This window comes from Rhodamnia argentea, chromosome 2 (assembly GCF_020921035.1).
Source record: "Rhodamnia argentea isolate NSW1041297 chromosome 2, ASM2092103v1, whole genome shotgun sequence".
Classification (NCBI taxonomy): Eukaryota; Viridiplantae; Streptophyta; class Magnoliopsida; order Myrtales; family Myrtaceae; genus Rhodamnia; species Rhodamnia argentea.
The window spans coordinates 21,332,486-21,342,986 of record NC_063151.1 but is presented as its reverse complement, the minus strand read 5'-3'; positions in this window follow the sequence as shown (position 1 = coordinate 21,342,986).

Below are 10,501 nucleotides of genomic sequence, written 5' to 3'. Positions count from 1 at the left end.
AGATGTCGGTCTCGACAGACCCCTCCCCTCCTTCACAGGTTTCCTCTTTCGTAGAAGAACAGATTTAAAAACTTGCCAAACCTCTTGCGTTTACCGTTTGAGCGATATGGTGAATGATTGAAAGATAATGAAAATAAAGGGAGGCAATCATATCTTAATCTAAGACAATATTCTCCGTAATTGTAACAACCGCTGTGATCTTCATTTCCTTATAAAAAAAAAGAACAATGAAGTCGGAACTTCCCGTCTAGAACTTTTTACTTAATAAATCTTTTGCTTCGCCACCTTTTGCTATTATGCAAAACCAAACCGTGGGAGTGAAGTCAAGATAGAATTGAATAAAATTCAATTAGGGAACCGGTTCCGATGAGTAATTTTCATGTGGAACCTAAACTGGCCCTCCACATTACTCTATTCGAAAGGCTCAAAACTCATATAGTGGGGAATCCCTTCCGTTCCTATCCCCTCCTTCACAAATGTCTCTTTTCAAGAGAGAAAAAACTCCAAACTCTTCAACCTAGGAGTTTGCCGTCTGAGTGAGATGGTGAAAGATTGAAAGATAATTTAAAATAACGTCCTTTTTGAAAGTCACTAGTGATCTTAGTTTTCTTGCTGGAAAGCTCAAAAAAATCGAGACTTCTTGTCTGTTAACGTTCTTACTCGATTCAGACAATTCATCCTCGTATATCTTTTGCTTCACAACCTTCCATTATTATGCAAAACCGACCCCGTAGAATGAAATCGAGATGGAATTGAATGAAATGGAACGACTCCTCTAACTTCTCCCCTCGGTGCTAAATTCCTGGTATCCACACCATTCACCAACCTTCATGGGCCCGGAACGGTATAACAGGAAAACTGCTGGACCAAATGTTTGGCCCATTAAGGGAAGGTTTGCTTTTAGCAGATTTGAGCCCAAGGCCCATCAGTCTTGGGCTTGGCAAGCGTTGTTCCTTTGTCCTGGCCCTTGTAAACTGTAAGGTGTAAGTCGAAACACTCTTTGGTTACACCGGCATCTTTTTTTCTCTCTTTTCACGTATAAACATCCTAAATTACGCTCGCTTTCATATCTTATAGTCACCTATTTCATACATAATTACTCATTTTCCCCCTTAACCCTAGTATAAATTAAGGATCGATCTCAAATGCACGGCATGTGGAACCCTTTCTTTTACAGTCCACATTCGTGGTTGTTGATTTCAATAGCTGATTAATTTGTCAAACCATAGCTACAAATTGAGATGGTGATGGATCTGAATCGCGTTATAAATGAATCGACAAAATACATACTGTATGAAAGTTCATATAAAATAACCGTCTTGTTGTTTTTCGGTTTTACGCTTATCACGATAAGATGTTGTGGGGAAGTAATCATCTACTTGAAGAATTCATTTCTTATCATTTATATAACATGTCCACCTAAGTTTTCTCTCGACTGATATATTCACGCAGCAGGTCCAATTGGAATCTCACTAATGCTCCCCAGAGATACCCAATTGCGATTCCCGCAAGGAGCATCGTCAAGTCAAATGTATTCAATCAGCACGGCGTAACTTATCGTGGCTCGGAGAAATTTCCACGAGAGCTCCCTTACGTTTCGGTAATGTCGTGCGTAGCACTTGTTCACGTTCATACTTCATGTAGAAGAAGGAAGGAAGATGGTAAAGAGCCTCTATCACAAGCAATTAATGTCTTGACAAAGTTAAATTTGACATGCCCCATCAATATAATTTAAGCTTTAGGCAGGATTAGGCAACGCCTTATCTTCCCGTCAAAGCCAAAAAAACCTGACGTAAAGTGACGTTTAATGTTGCTTTTTCCATCATCTAACAGTCAATGCTAGCGTTGGTAATAGTTCGATAATTTCTCTCGCTTAGCCTCAACTTCAAAATTCAAGACAAGTTGTGCTCATCATGCAAGATTGATACGCCCACTTATTTCTATAAAAGAGCTAAGGAAGGGAAACTGTAATGTCATTACCATGCATCGACTATCATCCCAAAGATGGGAAAAGGAGTGTTCGGGTTCAGATGATGAAAGGTAAGGTTAGAGTGAGGTGTCACGGGCCACAGATCCATGGCAGCGAAATAGCTCGTGCAACGCTTAGTGAGCCGAGGACACCGAGCAAGCCTTCCTTCTATAGTTATTTATCCAGTTTAGGTTAGTCATCTATTCCCTCGAGCGAGACACACAATCCACTTCAACATGATAATTGATTTCGGCCTGTCATGATCTTATCAAGATAGCGACATCGGCTCCATGATCGGTTTGTGCACGGGAGGCCAACCCTATCTTTAAAACTCCTCCGAGTATTTTTCACCGTACATTCGCGTGCCGAACCACGCACAATCATTTTTACAAACAACACTCAAGAACTATAAATTTTGCAAAACAAAAACACCCAAACAACGATCGATGCGCAATCTATTGTAACCACAACACGCCTTGTCGTTGCCGCCCCACCAAGTGCTGCCTTCAACATTGCCTCTTGTTGTCGCCCGCCGTCGCTGTACCTTGCCAATGTATCCGATATCGAGTTAACAACAACAACAGTACGTTAGCTGCCGAGGTAGTCATAGTATCATAGTTACGGATGTAAGCACCAACGGTCTCTAAAAAGAGAGTAGCCATTCATATTAATCAAATAAAAGAGCATCGTAGCACAAACTTAGTGAAAAATTTAACTTACCTAACTATTTTATATCAGTAATTCAACTTAATATGCAATGCGGTTTACCCTAATACATCTTTTTATACTAGTAATTCAACAATGAAGTCATGCCTATTTCAGTATTCAAATCCGATTGGCTTGAGAGAGTCATGTGACCATAGAAGAGATCCTATGCTTGAATGATGATAGTTGGACTAGGAACTTTTTCCTAATATCAAAAGGTCAAAAGGAGGACGGTCGCTATAAAGTGTGATTGAAGACAAGTCAAGCAATTTCCCGATGGATCATGACCCAGATATTTTCCCTTATAGCTATACAAAAATACAATGCATTGTTAAAGTGAAATAAATAAGAAAAAAGGTTCTTGGAATTGTCGTACTTCGTCCCACATGCGTCGACTCACCAAAAGTCATGACAGCATGTGGGCTTGGTACGTCTAAGTCGTTTTCCTGAAAAAATAACAAATCTTGTCCCTCACCACTTGTCGTCCTCTATTTCTCAAAGTAACTGCTTGGCATCATGAGTTTTTACAATTGGTACCAATTTGGATCTCGCCACAATCATTGTATATCAAAGACCTGTTAGGATTATGCGCACAAGCACAGCGAAATAAAAAGTAAAAGCGAGAAAGAATAATCGAGGCCTAAGATTCATCCGATTCATCCTTAAACCCGGATTACATCCATGAGATGATTGTATTAAAATTATCACTTTTTCCACTTCTCTATTACAACTCTCAATTATAAGATAAACAAATTATTATAACAGTAGTTACTTATGTGTCTAAGCTCAAATTGTTGAGGTTGATGTCTTGTATTCTGTTATTCAAGAGATTATGAGGCGGTTCCGAAAGGCCCCCTACGACCGGACAACACGCGGGTCCCGCTCCCCGGTGAGCGGGCGGGGGTCCGGGGGAGCCGCCCCGGCGAGGGTCGCGGGGGCAGCGCGCCCGAGCCGCCAGAGGCGTTTTATGTTCGGTTATAGAAGGATTTCTATGGGAAAATTAAATATTTTAGGCTATGTGGGCAATTTTGTAATTTGTGCCATGTAGGGTTTCGCTATATATGTTTAGGGCGAAACAGGTTTCTATAATAGAAATGGTGTGAGAAAGAGCGGTTGTACACTTTTCTACGTTATTAGTGAAACAGATCTCATCTCCCAGTGAACGTAGGTAGGCGGAACATCTCCATCGCCGAACCACGTAAATTCTTGTGTTGTGCGAATTTCCATTACTTTCTTACATCGTTGATAGGATCAAATTTAGATATTCGACACAAACTATCAATCAAATTGGAACTCAAATTATAAAAACCTCCTAAAGTCTCGGGAGCGTCGCCTCCGCAATTAACTTTCATGCTCTTTTATGGATGGGAAGTATAATTATACCCCAACAAAATTGGTCGTGATTGGAACTCGAATTAAACCGATTTAAGATTAAACCGATTTAAGGGGCGCTTCAATCGCTCGACCGGAGAATCGGATGGGTGTTTGAACCGCATCATCCCCGGTTATGCTCTGCTTTGAACGTGACTTGCAGATTGACTTCCATTTTGGACCGTCGATGGGGCCGACCTGCTCATCCGTGGGCACAGGGATGTGATCTATGTCAGGTCCAAAAGAGATGGATTGGAATGTAATATGCTTTGTGGGATTTGGATTGCCTAACATTGAGATTTTCATGACATGCGTGACATTATTTAAATCAGGCCGCCCAAATGAAAATAGACGGTTTGATTTAAGCCATGTCGTGTGTTGAAAGGGAGGGAAAAAAATGTGGGCGGAAATTTTTTTGGAGTTTGAAAAATTTTCAATCCCAAACGTGACTCAAATCAGGCCGTCCATTTTTATTTAGAAGGCCTGATTTAAGTAACATCATGCATGTCACGTAAATCCTAATGTTAGGCGATTCGGATCCATTCTTTGTGGGTGTTGGTGACTTTGCATACCAGGGTGTTTTGGAGGCCAAGGTATGAGTTTTGTTTAGTTTTTTCTAAGGGAGGGTAATTTTGTCTTTTCAATTATGAGCTTTTTATCTTGAGATTTGAAGTGGTATTGTGAAAAACATGAGTATGGAAAGTGACAAGAAAGTGAATTAAATAATTCAGTGCGCAAATCTTGTGAAGATCGGACCGTGATACTTGGAAAAGCAAGAATCAATCAAAGGCCCAGTTTATTTCGGAAAAAAATCAGTGATTTAAAAATTACTTTTAAGAAAATAATCACTTCTATTGTTTATAAAAATTAATAAATAAAAAATATTTTCAATCGGCTACATAAATATTTAAATAAAAAAATTTATTAATAAAAAAAATATGCTTTATTGAATAATTATTTCACGATACCCACGATAATCATTTTCGTGAAACAGAACCTTTTCAGCCGAGTGCCCATGGGCTATTCAGATCAGATCAGGATGGGACAAGTTATTCTCTTGTTGGATAATTGATTGGTCTTGGCCCATTTGGGAGTGGGCCCCCTTTTTCCTGCGGGGAAAAGTCAAAGCTCTTGGGCTCACGGGTCGTGGTTGAATGAGATAATGCCGACCGGGATTCGGACAGGTGCGTTTCAAGAAATCCGATTTGACTGGTGCCAACTTTTTTTTTTTTTTTTTTGATAACCGAGGTTTCCACGTGCAATGGACCATTCCTCGGGATGGTGGGGGTATAAGTGTCAATGCCACCGGTTAAGTCCCTCAAGACTGGTGCCAATGTTTGTTCGTATAGATTTCGTAGATGTTTGCTCCGAAAAGTTCATCCTTTTTGTTTCGCCATGCTCTAGCAAATGTAATCCAATCGATGCCTTTCGTATATGTTCCTAGGAGTTTACTGTGTTACAGCCGTATTTTGAAGTATCTTGACCGAGATCTCGGCCTCGACAGATGATGTAAATCTACCAGCAATGCAATCGCCTTTCAACGTGGTGGATTCCCCTCCCCTCCCTTCCTTCGAAAGTTTCCTCTTTTGTGAGAAAAAATTGAAAGATGGTGGAAATAAGGTGGCAATCGTATCTTACTATAAGACAATGTACTCCGTAACGATTGAGATGATCTTTTCGTTTTCTTATAATAACAATTAGAAAAAAAAAAATAGCCCCGATAAAGTTGGAACTTCCCGTCTAGAACCTTTTTGCTCGATTCATGCAACCATTCCGATAATTCCTTTACTTCACGACCTTCCGCTATTATGTGAAATCGAGCTATGAAAATGAAATCGAGATAGAAATGAATGAAATGAAACGGCTACCGATAGTTCTGAAAGGACAAATTGCCTTATCTTTTCTTTCATCTGGGGCAAATGGAAATTCGGTGCCAAATTGCTTATATCATAACCATTCAGCAACCTTCGTTCTTGGGCTTGGCAAGCATCTTCCCTTTGTTCTCACGATAGATACCCGAATGCGATTCCAGCAAAGGAAGCATCGTCGAGTCAACCGCATTAAATAAAAGGTGGCGTGACTTGTCGGAGGCTCGGAGAAATTTCCAGGAGGGTTCCTTTAATTTAGGATAATGATGTCATTGTCATGTACAGTGCTCGCTCATCTTCAAACTTCGTGTAGAAGGAAAGAAGCGAGGGAGATGGTAAAGTGCCGCTATCGCAAGCAATTACTGTCGGGACGAAGTTAAATCTGGCACGCTTTAAATCTGAGCTGTAGGCAGGATTAACCTAAAAGCCATCTTGGAGAAAGACGAGCATGTTTATCTGCGCGTCAAAAGCGAAAAACCTTGACGTAAACTGACATTTAACGTTGCTTTTTTTTTGCTTCATCTAATAGTCAATGCTGGTTGTGGGAATGGTTCGATAATTTCTCCCGTTTTTCCCCAACGTCAATCACCAATTCATACTCTAATCCCAAATGTAACCCCACATTAGCCTTATGGCCAAAATGCCATTAGTGGCCTCTAGTCTTCATATCTAAGAACGTTTATTTTTTTGGAGATAATTTTGCATGCCACATTGTTGATGTGAATTTGTTATCGACTCGGAAATATCACGTCAAATTGGGATTGGATCGTGGGAGTTAGATTTCAGAATAGATTAAAAGTAGATAATTTCTTTCAACAAAGCTAAATTTGGGGCAAGACCTAAAATTTGGGAATCTTTTCTCTAAGACAAAAAAAGTTTGAGGCAGATTTGGGATTTGGAGTTTTTTCCGAGGCAACAAAAAAAAATTGTTATAGAATTGGAATTTTGATGGTTTTTCTACGGAATTAGGCCCAATTTTTATACTGGTAATTCAACAAATAAGTCGTGCCTATTTTATAGTAGGGATATGTTTACTAGAAGTTTTAAAACTTATCATTGTAATTGAGTATTAAAACTTTCATAAAATGCAATCGAGTCATTCCGTTAATTCCGTCCAATTTGACTAACGAAAAATGTTGATGTAGCATTTTTTATTACTTTCTCTCTCCTATGTGGCACTAATACGGTTGAAACAATAAATATAAGTCTAAAACAACGTCGTTTTGGTTATTTTTTTTTTAAATACTAGTTAAATTAAATTAAAAATAACCTAATTTTTTTTTTTTAAAAAGGGCAAAAGCAGCGAGGCCAAGGGTCCTTGTTGTTGTCGCCCCCTACCATCACTGGAGGGCCTGCAATGGTGGGTTTAGGATTGATTGGAGTCGCGTGGGCTTCGGCCAATGGCCGGTGACCCTTGCCTAGACCAGTGCGAGGGCTGTGGCTAGCCAAGATAGGTCCGGGTGGCGACCCCGCCAACAATGGCCCTCAGCTTGGTCAGGGTGAGGGCCGGTGACCCCCTTATTCGATGTGCGAGAGGGCTACAACCTCTGGGTGAGGGCTTCCAGGCTCTCATTTGTTGTCAGCAAAGGTCGCTGGCCACTAGCTTGGGCCCAGTGACTTTGGTTGACCCTCACCCCACCATCATCGGCCCTTTCAACAATGTAGGGGTGGGAGGGGGGGGAGGTGGCGAGGGTCAATAGGGTCCCTTACAAGTTTTGCTTCTTCTTTTTTTTAATTTAATTTAATTTAATTAATACATATATTAAAAATCAAATTTTGACCAAAATAATTTTGTTTTGGACTTATCTTTTTAGTTTCAGCCACATTAACGCCAAATAGGAGAGAGAAAGTAATAAAAAAATGCCTCATCGGCATTTTTCATTATTCGAATTAGACGGAGTTAACGGAATAACTCAATTGCACCAATTTGATGAGTTTTAAGACTTTATTGTACATTCTACAAGTTTTATGACTCAATTACATTTTAATACTAAGGTTTAGGGTGTTTAGTGAACATATCCCTTTATAGTACTCATTTTACTCAAAAAGTCATGTGACCACGTAAGAGATCATATGCTTGAATGATGATAAGGTACTAGGCGCTTTTTTGCCCTTTTTGATCAATTTTTTTTTCATTTTTATTAAAGGTAGTTCAGTGATCACCCCAAATCTTGTGATCCACATAAGTAAGTACGCAATTATGTCAATATTCATGGATATTCTATTAAACGAAAAGGGAAAACTCCAAAAAGGACCCCAAGTGTTCTTTCATTTTGTTTAATAAGGGCACGAAGTTGATTTTGTTTCAAATAAGGACTTGAAGTAGCTATGGTTATTTTAAATAAAGGCTTGATCTCGTTGGTCGGCCAATGTTTTCGGCCGATCAATGGCATTTTTGTAAAAATATAAATTTAATCTAAACTTTTGTTAAATTAAATTAAAACTAAATAGAAATTTTATAACCTCCCGCCCGTGGCCGCCGGGGTTGTCGACGCCTCGACGAGGGCCGATAAACCCTCCAACCGGATGCGACCGAGCTCCGACGACCCCGACGGCCATAACTACCGTTCCAACCGTGGTGGGGCGGCGACTTTTTTTTTTTTTTTTTTTTCCAAAATACCTTGAAAAGAAAAAAGAAAAAATAAAATAAAATAGTAAATTACAAAAAAAATGCACTAAACTAAAGTAACTCAAGCCTGTTTTTGAGATAAATATAGTTGCTTCAAGTTTTTATTTAAAACAATATGTACTTCATGTCATTCTTTGAGATAATGAGGGTACTTCATGCCCTTATTTGAAATAAAGTTTATTTCATATTTTTATTTGAGAAAATAAGGACACTTAAAGCTCTTTTTTTGAAATTTTTCCAAACGAAAAAGACAATGTTAGAAAAAAAAAAAAAAAAGGGAAGAAAAAGAGGATTGCTCTAAGGTCTGATCGAAGCCAAGCCAAGCATTTCCCGACGCATGACCCAGATATTTTCCCAGCTAAAAATGTACGAAAATACAATGCATCGTTGAAGTAAAGAAGAGTTCTTGGAACAGTAGTACTTCGTCCCACGTGCATCGACTCCCCAAAGTCAAGACAGCACGTGGGTTTCGTACATCTTACGTTGTTTTCCTCTTTTTTTAAGGAACAAAATACCAAATCTTGTCCCTCACCTACTACTCGTCATCCTCTATTTCTCAAAATACTACCTCGGCATCATCAGTTTTCACCTCCGGTACCAAGTTGCATCTCACCTCAATGTTTTCAATTCGAAAACATCTTATAATCAGGCGTGCGAATATAAAGAAATAGAGGCTAAATGCGAGGAAGATAAATCGAGACTCAAAATTTATCTCGTGTAACCCAGCATAAAATTTGACTATTATTAACATACTCAATATTTCTATTACAACTATCAATTATAAAAAAAAAAATGTATTACATATAATATTAGCTACTCATGGGCCAATATCCAAACTGCTAATGAAATACGCATTCAAATAATAAAAGTCCTCTAGCGTTTTGGGAGCACTGCCTCCAATAATATCCTCTTGGATAACCTCGAATTCCCGTTTCATTCTATCTATGAAGAGTATGGACCACGTATTAATAAAATTGAAGCTCGTTCTGCTTTTAATTAGCTCGGATGCGATTGGATCAGAACAGAACCCTCACTCTCACCAACTCATCTGGGGGGGGTCCAAAAGAGAGAGATTGGAATGTAACACGCTTTGTGGGGTTTTATTAAATTTCGCTGACTAGGGTGTTTGGAGGCTTGAGGTAAGTGTTTTGTTTTTGAAGGGAGGGTAGTATAGTCTTTTCAGTTTTGAGCTTTTTATCTCGAGATTTGAAGTGGTCTTGTGGAAAATAGAGGATGGAAAGTGATAAGAAAGTGCCAGGAAGATCGGTAGGGTTTCTCTCAAATGTCTAAGGGAGTGCATGACGGCCATTTTACTTCTCTATTTTTATTCCAAATTTATTTCTGAAATAGATTTGAAACAGAAACTCATCTGGTAACGTAATTCTATTTTTCTATTTTTGAAATAAAAATTTGTTCCAAAAATAGATTTTGAAGGGAAATCAAAAATAAAAAATTTCAGCTTTTCGAAGAAACAAAAATCAGAAATAATAACCCCTTACTTTTTTTCAAATACCCGTCATGACCAATCACCACTAGCCACCGCCTGCCGTCGCCCCCCACCTCATTGTCGGCCTCTGCCCGCCATTGCTGGCCGCCACCAACCATCACCTATCGCCAACCATTGCCCATCGCCACCCTTTGTCAACCTCCGCCGGCCGTCGTCAACCACCGCCCACCGCCGACCTTTGTCTCCGCTAACTACTGCCCTTGGTCGCCCATCGCCGGTCACCGTCGACCACTACCCGCAGTCGCCTCCCGCCTCATTGTGGCCACCCACAACCTTTCTCCGCCGCTAACCGCCGACCTTAGTCGTAGGCAACCATTGTCCTTGGTTGCCCATCGTCGGCCATCGTCGCCTCCTGCCTCACCTATGGCCGCTGCCACCCACCGCCTACAATCGCCACCGCTTACTCACCACCACCCTCCGTCGGTTGTTGCAACCACCGCCATCTGTTGCCA